Source organism: Camelus bactrianus, chromosome 1, assembly GCF_048773025.1.
Source record: "Camelus bactrianus isolate YW-2024 breed Bactrian camel chromosome 1, ASM4877302v1, whole genome shotgun sequence".
NCBI lineage: Eukaryota > Metazoa > Chordata > Mammalia > Artiodactyla > Camelidae > Camelus > Camelus bactrianus.
In genome coordinates, this window is record NC_133539.1 from 43,584,209 (window position 1) to 43,602,310 (window position 18,102).

Here is an 18,102-nt window from a genome sequence, read left to right on the forward strand (position 1 = left end):
TTTTCTTTGATGTTATGTGCTTTTCTCAGATTGGCAAAGGCTTCCAATCTTAAGAAAAATCTCTTCCATCTAGATCAAGTGGATTTCCAGAATGGGAGTTTCTCCAAAAACAAAACAAAACAAAAATACCTTTAAATTAAAGATATCTTGGTATCTTTAAAATTTAAATCACACAGTGGGAATTTTCCATTGATGAAATAACAGCCAAATATGTTGTATATGTTAATTTCTTATCTCAGTCAATGGAATGGAAATGGAGAAAGGAAGTAAGGAGGGAAAAATAACGAGTAAGAAACACAGATATGCTGAATTGCTGAACGATCCCTCAGGGAAAACACAGACACATGCACACATGCACAATAAACAAACAGCTAAATGATAAAATAAAACACACCAAAACACTCTTCACTTAGAGTGCTGTACTAGTAACGATGAGTACCTGATCTGTTGAAAACTCCACTCTGCCTTTTATTCAGTAGGAACACATAATTACAACAGTTAAAATTACAGGAAAAAAGAGTGAAATGGTTCAACTCTTGGGAGCTAAATATAAACAGCAACTCTGACCTTTAAATCTCTAGTGACTGAATGAGCAGTGGTTCATCCCAGTGCAAAGGTTTAAAAAGATTAATAATCAGTTTTTAAAAAATACTATAGATTTCTAAATTGAGTCATCATTTCCAATTAATAAATAAAAAGTCAAAATTGACTTTTATCTACCTGCTTGATAGGTGTCTTGCAGAGGGTTTGGTGTGATTAAGCTTTTTATAGGAAAAATGTTTATTCATATTTCACATTACCATTTCCAAGCAGCTTTTAACTGTTGTTAAAAAGGGAAATGGTAGTATATACATCGGGGGAATTCTATCACAGTGACTGAAAATGTACTTTCAAGTTCACGGGTCCTTTTCAGTGTCAGTGTCTGCATGAAACAACCACTGGTAGCCACTTGATGTCAAAGGACTGCAAAGTGGAGAAAAAGCCAGGGCCATCAGGCCTAGAATAATTACTGTTGATATATTTTGTGAACAAATGTTATCAGAATAAAAGAGTATAAAGCCCTCTCCTGCTGTATAATGCACATTAAGTATACAGTCCATGATTGCAATAGAAATAAGACTATTTATGAACAGCAAGGACCCTGGCCAATCTCCAGGACCAAAAGCATGCAGGGATGGCTACCTGACTCTCCCTGATTGACAAGTTTTTGAAACCTAGAAAGAAAATCAAATGGTAGGCAGTCTTTAGAATAACTCTTGCAAGTGTTTTTCTTAACCTAAAAAGCATACAGCCTTTAGGCTATAATACATAATACTACATAGGTTACACAGTAAATCTATAAAGACAGAACCTCTCTTTTGATACATCTGATTTTTTTTTCTATTCTAAGTTTGGTAAATAAAAGATCATTTATAACAGCTTTTAGATGATTAACATTTAGAGAATGCCAAGATCAATTGTACTATTTTTGTTTTTCTTTTTTTAAAACACGAACAAATACTGGGATTATCTGATGCCATTTTAGGCAACTTAAAGATAGTCTGAGACATAAAGAATGTTTTGCCAGTTTTGTGATTCTAAATTTGATGACTGGGTTTGAGAAAGGAAAGAACTGAGAGGGGAGAAAATACTTGAAAATAAATCATAATTTTTCAAGATTAAAAAATAGTTATAGGCAGTGTTTGAAAACAAAATTATAATTAAAACTTATTATTAGGAATTTAACGTTTTTCAAAAACAGAGAAATGCAAAAACGATATTAAAGATTGCCAGAAATAGAATTAACAAAATACTTTGATAACAAGAACTTTTGTGGTACAGAATAACTTGACTGTCTCACAGAAGAAAAATCCAAATTATTTTTTTCCTATTTTATATATCACACATGTAAAAATTTAGAGGAAAATTATTAATACACTTTTCTTGTGAATGAACCCACTAATATGCAGGTAATTGGTTAAATATTTTAAGATTGCTTTTTAAATTTCATTTTTACTATTCATAAGCTTTTTAAATTAATCTCAATATAACTACAAATATGGCTAGACATATACAAATATATTTACTTTCACATGAATAGATAAAAGCTCATACATTCAGCTTTAAACTTAATCTATCAAAATAGTAAATAAAACAATATATATTGTATTTAAATTTATAATCTTAAGCATAACAATTCTCTAAATAAACTACCATACCACATTCATTTACTTGTATGAATATTCATATCTTTCTGAAATTATTATACCTGGTATATTTTCAGTTGTATTAATATCAACCTTAACAACAGAATTAACTTTTGTTTCCTTTTGATACAAAGAAATTAGAAGGCAGGAGGAGATCAAGAACTATGTAGCTGTGTTTATTCATGAACACACATTTCATATCACCTTTATAAAGTTAAAAATGGCTAAACGCCTCCATAATCAACATTCTCTGAAGTCATTATACACCTGCTGATCCCTAGCCATTTAAAAATGCATAAAAGCTAATTTTAGTGACCAAAGTTTTATATCAAAAATATTACCACAATATTCTTTACTGATTTACTAAATTTAAAATTTGTCATGGTCTTAAAGTTAAAAAAAGATCTGTAAATTACAAATTCATTTACTTAAACACGATTTTATATTTTGTAATCTTAATTTGTTAAAACAATAATAATTTAAATGACTCATAAAACATAAATAATTATAAAGTTTAAATCAAGAAGAGTTTAACCTTAGTCTTTCACAACCTAGAATACTGTGTTAGCTTCAGTTTTACACAATTAAATGACTGAAATGACAAAGAATAGTCTTTAAATCAAAATCACTATTTCACTTTAAATTTTAATATTCATATATTTACCATGGTTATTATATAAAAATGTTCTAATTTATAAACTCCTGTGTTTAATTTCTTAAACTTTAAAAATAGTGTTTAAAATATCTTCTTATCCTTTTATCTTGGAACTAGATCTCTTCTTATTTTAACTAGTAAACAAAGATATTACTTAATTATATTTCTTAGTTGAAATTTAGCAGAAATAATTTCTTGCAGAGCTAACATTTTTAAAGCTCAAGAAAGAAAAACTGTTTTTATTCCCTTTAGAAAGTCTCAGCATTCTATCGCTACAGTTTCTAGCATAAAAAAAGAACAAAAAAAACCTGGCAGTGCTTTATTTATTTTCAAACTTTCCTAATAAATATAAAAGGAACTAGAGATGAAGAATAGGAAGATAAAGAGATACAGATATAAAAATATAGATATAGACGGAGGGGGAGAAAAGATACAGAAAGACAGAGAAACAGAGAGACAGAAACAATTCATTACAGCTAGGTTAAACAATGACCTACAGCTTTAACAATGTTATCAAGCCAGATTCAAAAGCCATTGTTTATTAATCTAGGAAGTATATAGTAGAACAGGGGAGAAGGAAGGGTTCTCATAGTAAACAGAGTCTTTCAGACAGATAAAAATATCCTCATATATTATTTATAAATATATAGTATTTATTTATTTATTTTTATTTTTCCTAAGGCATGAATCTTATTGATACCAGATGTTTCCCAAATTGGTCACAGTAGCTCTTCAGTTTTCTCGGTGAAATTCTACCCAAGTTCAAATATTTGGTACTAATAATTCCATGCTAAATGAGCATGCATAAAATCAGATATTAACCATGAGGTATATTAGAAAATCATGTGCTCCCAGTGATTTCTAAAGAAGCTGAGAGATAAAGAATCAGATCTCTCACATGCTGTATCTTACCTTATACTGAGTTAAAGAATTCTAGGAGATAAAAGAAAGGAAGAAGAAATCATAAATAATATCAGCAGGCCAAATGGCATTAAATAATTAATTAATTAAAAGTTAATTGATTAATCTTTTTCAGTACTCAAATGAAACAAGGCAAAGCACAGATGTAGAGGAGGATTTACTTCAGACTCTGGATAGAAGAAACTTGAAAAGAGTAGGTGACAAAGACCTCTGGCATTCAGTAGCCTTGCCAAAGTCTTTTGGTCCAAGAAGTGAGAGTGCCTAGTCTATTTTAGGGGAAGTGGAGGACGTAATCTCCATAGTTTTTAGGGGTCCTGGTATAAGAATACCAGACAGCAGCAAAGAAAATGGAAAGTTTTACATCTACAAGACCAGAAGAGACATTAGGAAAAATAAGACTGTTCTAGATTTCTAACATTTAACAGAAATTTTGTACATTAAAACAATTAAGTAGTTAAAGTAGGAGAAGAGAAACAGGGAGCATTGCATGTGAGAAGAGATAGACGGTGCATGAATATTAGTTAATTATCATTGTTTCTTTTAAAAGATGGTCTATGTCCAGGAAAATGTACTTACAAGATTTGGTAAGCATTCTCAGTTCTAGGAGAAGCCACCCTAAGGATAAGTTTGTGAAAAGTACCTTCTGCAGTCTGGAGTTTATCAAGAAAATAGGCTGCAGAAAAATCTTAACAGTATACACTCTTATTTTAGAGAGAAAATAGGGACGTTAGTAAATTTTCCAAGGTCACATCACTTGGACATGTAAAACCAGACTGAAATTCAGCATGAAAGCTAGCCAACAGGAGTTAGATACTTAACAGAGATGTTTCGATTAAGTCCAAAAGCAAAAGAGAGCACAAGTCAGGAGTGTATTATAGGTTACTAGGCTACGGGAAGTTGAGGTTTTAACCAAGCAAAGGAAAATACAGATCAGTGGAGTCTGGACTACAATATTATTCGAGAGAATTAAAGTAATAATGTCGATTGGAAAAAACATGACCAAACATTTTCTTAGAACTTTTCTGCCCACTCAGTCCCAACAGGCATACATTGTTTACAAAGAAGTTCTTGGTATCACTATTACTATTCTTATGCTAGAGCAAAGGCATCAGAGTTTTGAAAACAGACATGTTCAACCCTAGAATAGCTTCATAAAAAGATCTAGGATCAACAAGCTTGAATCCAATGTCAAAAAGATCTGAATACCAGATAAGAGCAGAAATCTAAAGAAGGATGATATCAACAAAGTAGGGAAGGGTCAAGTTTTTCTAATCTGACAAGACTATAGATATTGGGGTGCCGCGGTGTTATGGACTGATTTATGTCCTCCCAAAATCCATATGTTGAAGCCCTAATTCCCAGGACCCTCAGAATATAACCATATTTGGACAGAGGGGCTAGGAAGAGGTTATTAAATTAAAATGAGGCCATTAAAGTAAGCCCTTATCCAATGTCACTGGTAACCTTATAGAAAGAGGAAATTTGAATACATAACAGAGACACCTCTCTGAGGCATACTTGTACACAGAGGGAAGAACATGTGAGGACACAGAGAGAAAACGGCTGTTGCAAGCCAAGGAGAGTAGCCTTGGGAGAAACCAAATCTGTTGACACCTTGATCTTGGACTTCTAGCCTTCAGGACTATGAGAAAATAACTTTCTGTTCTTTGAGCCACCCATCTGTGGTATTTTGTTATGGCAGCCCTAGCAGACTACTACAGTGGGTAACTCAGATACTTCATCAGGACTAAGAGTCCTTTCATTTTGCTTTGTTTTTCTCCTGGTCATTTTCCTGGGTCCCCAGATATGTGGTTTCTTTTATATAGATAAATGTCACCAGAGAAATGTGTGTAAAGTTTAGTTTTTTCAGACACAGCCCCAGGGATCTTATTTCTCTAAGTTTGAAGTAAAGCCCAAAAAATCTGAAAAAATTCCAAGCACCAAGATTCTGATGTCGGAGTACTAAGAACATACCTTTTGAGATATAATTCCAAGAATGTATGTGGGTAATAATACTCATATCTAGGGGACGATGAATGCAGATGTTATCTAATCAGTTTGAGGCATGTACAGGAGAGTTAGGAGTATAGGGTTGCCTTTGTGCTCTCCCTTTAAAATCATAAATGCATGGAGTGTTCTTGACACGTTTCTTTATGATTGTATCATGACCCAGTTTTATTCATTTAACAAATTGATACATTATGCTGAGTTATTATGCAAGGATAACTTAAGATCAAAGTGCTGTGTCAATTTTTTCACGCTGGGATTTCTGTCCAGTTTACTTACAGGTTGCTTATCACTATGGTATGTATGTGGTCAGTGTCACAGATATATATCCTGCACAGTCACTCTGCTCTCAAAGGGTTGCACCATTGATTTAAAGCTCTGCCAGCGTCATTTTTAAATTCATCATAATTTTTTAACAAGGAGCTCTTGTTTTCATTTTGCACTAGGTCCTGCAAATTACTTAGCTGCTTCTGGGTACCACAGTAAGTCTATGACTTATTAGAAAGACTCCTACAATTCCCTTGGGTTTCATTTACGTTTCAGCCTCAAATAGTTAGAGTCAAATAAAAACCCTAAAAACAGGAGTCACTCTTCATGTTTCACTGTCGCTGATGACAGGGAAAATGTAGCAGGAGAGTTATACTCTTCTTTCTTTGTGTGTTTTTCACACATACTAGTATTCTTTATTTCACAAAGGCATATAAAAACCTCTGGTTTTAAAAACTGTCAGATATATCTGGTATGTCCTTCTTTCTTTATCTTTATTTGTCAACTATTTTATAACTTTTTAGTACAGTTTTATGGCACAACTTGTTTCTCATACTTTAAGTATACTAGGAAAAACCGTATTAGGAGTGTCACTCCTACATTCCAAGCTACAAAACTCCTTTTATCCTTTGTTTCTCCTTTCTGTATTAAGCATAATTATGGAAAATGGGATTTTTATCTTTTCAAAATGATATGTTTAGAGAAGGATTAGAGTAGCTCTTAAAACAGTCTTCGATCCTTTTTTGTTCCCTCTCACTTCATAATTGTTATACTCAAAGAAACAGAAATACATATTATAATTTATAGAAAATTACTTCCTGCAAATCTATATCCTATAAGTTTAATTCCAGAAAACTGATCAAGGCTTAGATATGGGTTAAAATGTGTATGTAATAATGAGAACTATAATTACAGTACTATCTAACATACATTTGTATTTAATGTAATTATTATACTTAAAGTATTATCTAATATATACATTTGTATTTATTGTGTGCTAGGCATTTTTCTAAGTGCTTTTCATATATCAATTCCTTTGATCTCCACAAAAACTTTTTAGAAAATGAAACCAAGTCACAAAGAAGTATAGTCACTTGACCTGGCATCGAGGGTTATTCATTGCACAGAGGAGACACCTAAACTACATTCAGTATTAGTAAGCATTATTAGATAAAATAAAAATAGAAATTTTCAAACACGCTTTTTTTTTAGGCATAAAACTGCCTACTTGTTTACACACATTTGTGTTTACTTATAAATTTTCAAAATAGCAACATATAGTTTATCACTCAAAATAAAAGTATGTCAGATTCTAATAATCAACTATAGCAAGATCTAAGCAGCAGATCCAGATGTTCTATGTTAATATATTAATAGTTTATTGAATAAATGTGCACTATGTGACATTATTCCTCAATATGGGTTATTATCACTCAATGGCTGTTTGAAATAAAGGACCATATGGGAACTAAAGAGTGAAATGTCTGCATTGTATGGTTCTTTAAATATATTAATATGTATAAAAAGGATAATTCTCAAAACATCAGATTGAAAGTAAATTATATCAGATCCATAAGCTTAACATTTATGTTGCTGCCATCACTGAGCTTTAGGTGAATACAGTTGTGAAAAACAAAATGAATATGTGTACGTGTATGTGTGTTTATATCCTATGAGGATGACTTTATTCACTCCAACATCAGATCAAGTGGCAGAAAATGAAAGCTGAGAAACTCCCCTGATAGAACGTCCAGGAGGCCTGGCCATACACAAGTTCACGTGGCTTTGAGGAAGGTGGCTTTGGTTTCCAGAAGCAGAGAAAACTGAATTAGAGAAAGGACTAAGATAAAGTCCTATGCACAGCAAAGGAAACCATAAGCAAAACAAAATGACAACCAATGGAGTGGGAGAAAATATTTGCAAATGATGTTACTGACCAAGGCTTAATTTCCAGAATATATAAACAGCTTATACAACTTAATAACAACAACAACAAAAAAAACACAAACAACTCAATACAAAAATGGGCAGAAGACCTAAACAAGCATTTCTCCAAAGAAGACATAAGAATGGCCATTAGACATATGAAAAAATGCTCAATGTCACTAATTATCAGAGAAATGCAAATAAAAACTACAATGAGGTATCACCTCACACCAGTCAGAATGGCCATCATCCAAAAGTCCAACAATGATAAATGCTGGAGAGGGCATGGAGAAAAGGGAAACCTCCTAGAAACTAAAAACAGACTTACCATATGATCCAGCAATCACACTTCTGGGTATATATCAGGAGGGAACTCTTAAGTTGAAAAGATACATGCACCCCAATGTTCACAGAAGCTCTATATACAATAGCCAAGACATGGAAGCAACCTAAATGTCCATTGACAGATGACTGGATAAAGAAGCTGTAGGTATATATACATACAATGGAATATTACTCAGCCACAAAAAGAATAGAATAATGCCATTTGCAGCAACGTGGAGGGACCTAGAGATCGTCATTCTAAATGAAGTAAGTCAGAAAGAGAAAGAAAACTATCATATGATATCATTCATATGGGGTATCTTAAAAAAAAAAGGGGGACACTATGAACTCATCTACAAAACAGAAACAGACTCACAGACTTAGTAAACAATCTTAGGATTACTGGGGAAAAGGAGAGGGGAGGAATAAATTTGGGGGTTTGAGATTTACAAATGTTAGCCACTATATATAAAAATAGATTTTTTAAAAAGTTTCTTTTGTATAGCACAGGGAACTATGTTCAATATCTTGTAATAACCTTTAATGGAAAAGACATGAAAACAAATATATGTATGTATATGGATGACTGGGATATTGTGCTGTACACCAGAGAGAGACACATTGTAATGGACTGTACTTCAAAAAAAAAAAAAATAAAGTCCTAGATCAGAGCCATGTAGATGGTCCAGGACGATTTCGCAGATCTATAGGAAGGAGGCAATAAAGGGGAAGTCAAGATATGAATGAGACTAAACGACCAAGAAGGCTGAATAAACATGACTGTATATCAGAGTGGGGATGCGGGTCATGGGAAAAATATTTGCGCTAAGGTGGAGACTTGAGAAGAGTCTTCTCATTGATTTCCATTGATAAGTTGGGCATATCTAGAGTTTGCAACAAAACAAAGGAGTGAGCAGATTAGGGCAACAAGTGGATTGGCAGAAGTCCTATAAATAGCTTTCTTTAACTCAGTAATAAAACCTTGTGTAAAATGGAAGTGAACCACTTATTATTTATTACTTAGATGATTGATTTCTTGAATATGTGTAAGTATATTTGACAGTCCTTTATGATTGGTTTGCCGCATTCGGTTGATTCTTATTTTGTGGTTGCTTTATTCCTTTGATAACTATGTAAGTTTAAAAAGCTAAAACTCTAATCTATTCTTAGAAACAGTGATTCATACATATATGTAAACTAAAAAAATACGTTCAGTAGATTGTATATATGTATTTACAGGCAATATAATGTATATGTGCAGTCAAACTGTAATAATTCTAATAAAACTGAAAAGGAAAATTAAAAATTAAAAAATAAATAAAATGGGAGCAAATTGAGCTGTTATCACCTCACTCCTACTTCTTGTAGATATGGAGACATCAGTACTAGCCTTAAAAAAATAAGACTTCATTATCTAAAATTCAAAAGAAATAAGTCCAAGTTTAAAAAAAATCATTTATTTACTTAATCAACAAATATTGGCTGAGAAATTGCTCTGTGCCAGGACTGTTCTAGGCTTTGGTGATATAGCAATAAACGAAGGAGACAAAAATTCATGGTCTTAGAGAGCTTACATCAGTTTTGATATGTTGGAGTGAGTGCTAGGAATGCTGCGGTAGGAAGGATCCTAAAGCCAACTTTACTCTCCAGAAGGGATGGGCCATGATTGTTAGCAATATCAGCCACTTGTAGGAAACATACCTGTGTGTCTGCATTTCTGCATGTGTATCATGTCTATGTTTTGCTAGGGGGTGGGCCTGATCTGTGGATTTTGATTGGCATTTGCTTACTGACAAATAAATGACAAGTTGTGAACATTCTCCTCCCATCTGTTTCCTACTTCCAAATGTGTTACATTTATCCTAGCTTCCAAAGCTGAAGTAGAGGGAAAAAATTCCCCTGAAGTATTATAAATGACTAATCTGTGCAGGTGAGTTGAAAAATGCTAAACTATGCTGACAGATTTTGACATTTTGGGGTTACTGATTCATCTCAACAAGAAGAGGCATTTGGAAAATTTGGAATACAACTACTGCCTTTGTTAGCTCAATGACTAGCAAATACACAGAGTTAATTACATATTTTGACCAAACCCCTTCCAATCCATATCATCCCATAACCCAGTGTGTGTACAATTGAGGTCTCTTTCCTTTTTTCCAATATTTTAACCCAGACACGAACAATAGTAGCCAACACTAGGTATATAATAGGTACTTGTCCAAAAGTTTTATCTACATTAATCCACTTAATTTTTTAAATAATTCAATGAGATAGATACATGTCCTATGATTACTCTATTTTATAGATAAACTGAGGTACAGACACTGAGAAATTTACCCATATTTGCACAGTTAGCAAGCATAAGAGGCAGGATATGAACCAGGCAAGGGTCTCTATGCTTTCAGAAGTCTGTTGCCTAAATATAGTACATGCATGCTGCTTTTTTAATTTTAACTATCTTTACTTATCCTAGTTTTGAATGTCTTTATATTTCCTGATGATGATGGAAATAGAAAGGATAAAGAGAAAAATAAAGCAACAACATTGTTTCATTTATTCAGTAAATATTTGTTGTGTGCCTACTACATTGCACTAGGGACATTTCTGGTGCTTGGGATACGGTGGTGAAAAAAAAGCCAATAAATTTTAAAAATCTAGGCCCTTATTTGTAAGAGATGTCATCTAGTGATCAACACAAATAAAGAGATAAATGTTTTCAGGCAGTGAAAAGTGCTGTGAATAAACAACAAAAAAACTATAGGAATTGGTTGTGCGTTAATAACAGGTGGTCAGAAGAAGAAAGCCTTTCTGACAGGTGTGGAATGGAGTGAATAAGCAAGTCATGAAAACACCTGCAGAATTTCTTGGTAGGGGGAAGAGCAGATACAAAGGCTATGAGGAATAATAAGGAATAATAAAGAAGACACTTTGCAGAGGAAAGACAGTTTAAATTGACAGAACCTGATGATAAAGAAGTAGCCAGGAGCTACATAAACACTGCGGCTTGTAGAGCATGGTAACACTGAATTTTATTCACATCAGACAAGAGTCTAGAGCAGGGAACAAAAAGGTCTCTGAAAATTTGCTGGTGTGAAAGGCTGAAATCTTGAGTTGAAGATGAAAAGTCCTCACTCACAGACCTGCAGCAGGGAGTTGCCTTGCCTGGTCCCCTTGTGATTTTGTAGTCTTGTTTGCAGTATTACTGGCTGAGAGCTTGAGCACAATGACCCCTACTTGGGGTCATCACAGCCCACAGGGCATGTATGTGAAAGACGGAAAAGTAGACATGCAAAATTTGTAAATTACTGTACTACAGAAGTGCAAATAACAGCAATTTTTGTTTAAAAAATAAAAAAGTAGTTGGGGGAGGGTATAGATCAGTGGTAGACTGCGTGTTCAGCATGCATGAGGTTCTGGGTTCAATCCCCTGAACCTCCATTAAAAAATAAATAAATAAGTCTAATTACCCACCCCTTAAATTTTCTTTTAAATCTGTAGCTTTTCATACACTTTCTATATCTCTCCTTTTTTTCCATAAACAAATCTTGTCCTAATTACCTGAATACCTTGGTAATATTTTGGACCTAATCCTCAATTGTGATGAACAATCATACTTGCCCCCAAAAGGAAGTCAACAAGAGACTCCATTGTACTGTGATCTGAGAATTTCAAAAACAACTAGAAAACAGAATATTTACTTCTAAAGTAGTTATAAGTAAAGTTAAAATAAGTTTTGAAAACTGTCAGCATTTCTACTATATATACTGGCATTCTGGGGACATAGTCACAAGAAATAATAAAAAAGATTATTGGACTCCCACCACAGTCCTACCTTGCCCTAGTGTTTTGTACTGACAAATAAAATTTTGAAATACATAATCCTAACCTCTAATAGTTAAAAAGGATCTTTAAAATCACACAGTATAGCTCAATGCACTACTGAACTTGGAAATATAAATAATTATTAACTCACTGAATTTCTAGAAATAACTGAGAAAGCGGTAGTCATTCAAAGAGACCTTGGCAAGTTTGAAGAACTTTACTTTGTTTCACTAGCATATGTCCTATAATTGTTAAAATAAGAGTGGTTTACTAGCTACACAGATGTTACTATGTATGTACTGCTTAGATTGAGGCCATGTCAGAAGTTTTTCTATAATCTTTTTTTCAGAATTTTATAATGCTATTGTGAAACAAAAGGATATTTGGTAAGTAAATGGCTTCCAAAATCTTAGAGACAAAATCATGACTCCAGTTCCTTATTTTCTCTCTTCAGTCATCTAACACGAGAGAGCAAAGGTAGCAGTAAATTACAAACCAATCTGTGGGTACCAATAAAGGAAGCATAAAATCTGACTGTATATATAGCTCCACACACACAAATCTGTCTTCAGATCTAAAATTATGAACATTTGTAGCAAAAACAAAAAATTTCTCTTTGATAGTGATTAGGTTCAGTTACCAAAGCAAAATTAATGAATAGTTTCTAAGGTTTGTACTTCATAAGTTCTTTACTGCTGAGTCTTATGTGAGATGCATGATTTTGATGGTATCTTTCATTCCTTTTCATGGTAAAAGGTAGCCATAAGAGAGACTTTTGCTACAACTAAAGTAAAAAAAAAAAAAAAAAAAAAAAGTGGACATAAACTTCATGTTGACTATAGTGGTGTTAAGTTCTTTTATTTCATCACAACTATGATCTGGTTTAAAAAAAAATCTTCAAATAAAACAGAAAACCCCCATGCACATATAACCATTCAAAATATATCATGAAGTGAAACAGAAACAAGCACCTTTCTCAACCAGATGATCAGTTCATACTCCAAAGTAGAAAACCTATTCTACCAAGTGAAGCTACAGTTATTGTTTATAGGATTGAGGCCATTCTTCCAATATGTATCTACAATCTGGCCTGTAAGGAAACGTTTAAAGACCAAAGAAAATCACTGTAAAAGGGTGTGCAAGATAAAATGAACTAACTCCTTTTATTCATTCTCTTTCCAAAAATGGAAAAGGTACATGCCTCAGTAGTTACAGTTTATAAAGTTGCCTGGAACTCTGAATTAGCGAATACTGAATCATCGACCCTAGGGAAGGAACAGGATTAGGTACTTGTGAGCCGCTGGTCACAACGTCAACTGATCAATACAAAACCTTATTTAATGAGTGCTTCTGTTTAAAGACATCTTATTTTAATACACTGTTGATTCATTAGCATTGAACTTATAGCCAATAGCACTATAGCTCCTGCCCGAGGAAAGCTTATCTTACACATGAAATTTCTCTGTAAGGCATGTCACAGCCTTCTTACGCTTCAGAAAACTAGATAGCATTTCAGTACTACACTTCTAAAGGCACTGTAAGCAGTGAAAGATCACCAACATAATGCACAAAAATAAGGGCAATGTAGCACTAAACAGACTGCAGAAAGGAGTAAGAGTTGACACAAGAAGGCAGAGCTTTGCCTCCTTTGACCTCAGATTTGTGTGGGCAACTCAAAATTTTGCCACTCTACACATGTGCATGTCTTCAAAAGACCTCAAAATCACTGGAATTATTGATGTTGAGGTTACAAATAAATTTTAGTGAGTGGGTTAGTTCTTAAACATGGAATCTGGGAACTGTGAGGATCAATGGTATTCCAATGGACTAGTTTACTAGGAAAGAAGAACTTCATGGAAAAGGAAGGAACTCTGTGCAAGTTGTGCAGAAGGCCCAGCATAAACTTTATTATCATTCTAAAGTCAACACTAATTTCAAATTAAATTGTTATTTAATTTCACTGCATATATTATTTAAAGTAACCCCAAATTGAATTCATTGACTTTCCTTTAAAGTATCCATTTTAAATATGTAGATTATGTAAACTATCTCCTGAGGCTATTTGTTGGATAATTAAAAATACTCTTAATAGTCTAGAATACTAAAAATATAATTGTTTTCATGTCTACATGTCTCACATAATGAACAATTAAATAAAAAGTAAGAAATTAATAAACATACATATACAAAACATCTTTTAAAAAATAACATCTTTTCTCTCAAAAGAAATCTGCTCAACTTACCTTCTGAGTCAAATCTCCTAATTGCTAAGGTGTGGTGGAGGACTACAGCGTGATCTGAACTACAACTGGTGCTAGATATGTAATCTGTTAGGTATGCAAAACTTGGATTTCAGTGAAATCGTATCCATTAGAAGTTGGGGATGGGTGACTAAGAAAAAACTCTGGATACCTCTCCCCTAAGTTTGAGAATTTTTTCCATAACTATCCCTAATAAAATAATATGCTTTATGAGTAGTCTTTTGAAAAGTGATAATAAAAACATCCTTGGAAAATATTGCTATTTTAAAAGTTATCTGTATATATGTTCTAAGTAAAAATAGTGTGCTTTTCCTTGTAAACATAGCTTCAAGATAAAACTGCAACCTCCTTGCTCCAATCAGATTTCTATCTCTAAAGATAACATAAAAATTCTACATAGTTCATGAATTGTCAGAAATTATGGAAAAAAAAAAAAAAAACAGTGCTCATTTTCAAAAGAAGTGAGCACCCAAAGGTTTTCTTCAGCCAGGAGCATGTGATAAATGAAAAACCATGATGTAATTTTAAATAAGCTTTTAAAAAATATATTACAATGTGTATCATAGCCTGAGGAAATGTTATTTGATGGAACATCCTAAGTACATATTTAAGTCATGAAAGAGAAACAGCTTTTGTCAAGTAAATAAAGCAGTCTCTACCATCTCATGCATCCAATTACCACAAATGAATAAAAAGGAAAGGAGTAAATTAATTGAAATAATTATACTCTCAATTGGGAATTCAAGGTCACAGACATAGCTCTACCCTACTTTAAAGGGGAACAGCTAGCTGACTTTCTCCTGAGAGTGGTTCATATTGATAGTCAGGGCATCTTTAATATGCATAAGGTCCTCTAGAGTTTGCTGGACAAAAATCATTACATGAATCCAATCAGGATTTAGTTTCTATACATAAGTTGCAAGTTTGCTTAGGGCAGGTAGAAGCCATATTATAAAAATAAGCAACTAGGCAAGAACAAATGCTAGGTATTATAAATAATAATCTTAAATCTCAACTGAAATGCATTTTTGATATATGATATCATCTGACATTAAATGCAATTTTCATTTAATAATAATAAATATTTCTTAAACACTAACATTCTTTTATCATTTATATCCATGTCACCATAAATATCTATTGTTATATGAAGGAACCATCTCAAGAATATTCATTTCCTTGATGGAAAACCCTGTAGTTTATAAGAAATGACAAGGTAGCTGTCAGAGTGAGCTAGCAAATGGAAATCTTAGGATATGTGTGCCATAGTTGGGAGATTTTTGATATGAGAGGACTTTCTGCTCTCAAAATATTTTCAAACTACTATAACTGAGCTTCAAATTTCACCTCTGGGAATTCATCAGTGTCTGTCTCAGTAGATTGTCCATCTCCAGGAATTATTTATTAAACTATAAGGAATCTTAGCATGATATTTGAAAACACAGGGAGGGTAACAAGCTAAGACTATCATTCTATGGGAGTGACACAGATCATAGGTACCTGGTGGGGATGGGGTGACAGGAGAGTTTACCTAAAATAATTTATGAACTTTTAAACTTTGCCTAGAGCTGCCTTAGAAAGCTGTGAGTCTTGTTTTGAAATATGGCCTATATACACAATGGGAAGTTGATTGGACCACATGAACAATGTTAAATAAGGGTATTCTAGGAAGAGGGGAGAAAAAGGCCCATGTGAATTTTCCAACAAAATTTTAAAAACAAGACAAACTTTCATAAACATTTTGTTAAATTAAATTACATCTATGTTTCACCTCATTTACATTTTAATGTCTCAAAGAACTTCCCTTCTCTGCTGATAACTTAGGCTGAAGCCACAAGAAATTAGACACTGGGGTAGAAATGACCACAATACTTTTCTTGGATTGAAAAGAGCCAGAGCTTCTTTCATGCACATCAATCAATGAAGAAAGGAAGCTGCATTACTTAAAACAAAGTCACATCTGTCTCTGCAAAAATTCCTTACTTCTACCTACTCAAAGTAATTTGAAACTTTTCTGTAAAGAGAGCAAGTATACATGTAGGTAGAGAAAAAATTTCTATACAGCACACATGATCTCATTTGACTGCTACAAATCATCATTGAGACTGGTTGGGCACACGTTAGCAACCAAGAGAAAACAAGTCTCCAAGAGGTCAAATGTTTGCCTAAGGTCACTTAATTCCTAAGTAAAAAAAATCCAGGGCTAGAACTCAAGATTTCTGTCTTTCAGACCTATTCTTTTCTTTCCAGTCCAAGCCACCTTTATGATCAGTCCTCCTAAGATGGCTGCTCTCTTGCTCTCTGTACATCCCCTGCCAGACCTGGCCTTGCCTCACCACTACCTTATTGTGCATGATTGTTTCCTTCTTCCTAAGTTGAAAGTTTAGTCAGTAACTACCTGTGTAATCAACCAGACTCCCAGCCAACATCTGTTCTAGCCCCTGGATCAGAATGGCTCCAGTATGTTCTGTCATGAACAGGAGACAATGGCCCTCCCAACAGTAGCTAAACCGAAGAGTTGTAGGGGATGCATTCCAGCAATCACCCTGGCAACCAAGGAGCCCTTCTGAGGGCATCACACCCCATGTAACTGATAGCCTTCTCCTCCCCTGTGTAGCAATGGTTACTACCGTGTCCTGTGTGCCATAGGCCGTATATGGTGGGCTGTCGCTCCAGGACCTTTGCCTCTGACTTGTGAGATACCCTGTCCAATGCATCATTAAAATCTCTGCCTCTGACTCTGAGTTCTTACTTTAGTCTCATGTCTTAGCAGCTGCAAGGAATCCAGGACTGTGGGGTGCAGCCCAACACCACCATACCACATTATTTCATTCAGATATTCTTACAATCCTAGACTTCTTTTACCACCACCCAGTGGAAAGAGTTCCATCTCTTCTTCTAATCACCTTTCTTGGGTTTTTCCTGCAGCCCCAAGATATCAGTGCTCCAATCCCATTTGCCTATTCAAGTAGTGAATCAATCATAATGAAGTGAGAAATAAGAATAAGAAAAATAGAAACAAATCCTACTTATCTTCACTGCACTCATACACTGCTCGATCTGTACCCATGCAAGTCATAGAAGAAAGGTTGTAAGAAATAAAAGACAATTTCTACAAACTAAAGATCGTAAAAAAAGGAAAGAAAAATTGTGGTTTAGCAACTCTGGAAATGGATTTGTTTATTTTTACAGTACTAAAAACCCTTACTTTATGTAACTGGTTATTTAAATTCCAATATTTATTTGGTTATTCCAATGGTTATTTATTCCAGCCAACTGAATAACAGGAAGTTGCCCAAGACCACTGAAGATGAGATCCAGGACACTCATCAAAGGCAGCCTAACTAAACACATTCACAATGGACATCGATTTAGGCTTGATGCCTGTCTGGTCCATGTCCCTGGTTATTTACACTGGCTTCAGTAAAACCTCCACACCTCAGCGTTGCATTTATCCAAGTAATTACTCTTTTGAGTGCCTGAAAAGATCATGATTATCTTTTCCCAAAGCATTTGGACAACAGTCTATATGTTTAGTTAATTGTGCCTTCCTTTTCTCAATAATAAAATTTGTTAATCCTACATCAAAAATAAAAGGGCAAAGAGGCTGTTTAGGTAACTGAAAATTGGAGAGCAGTGAGCTTGCTCTACCTGAAGATCTACTCTGCTGAAGAAGTGGTATCTGGGATACTCAAGCAGCTGAAATTTTGGATTGATTCTCAACTACTGGACA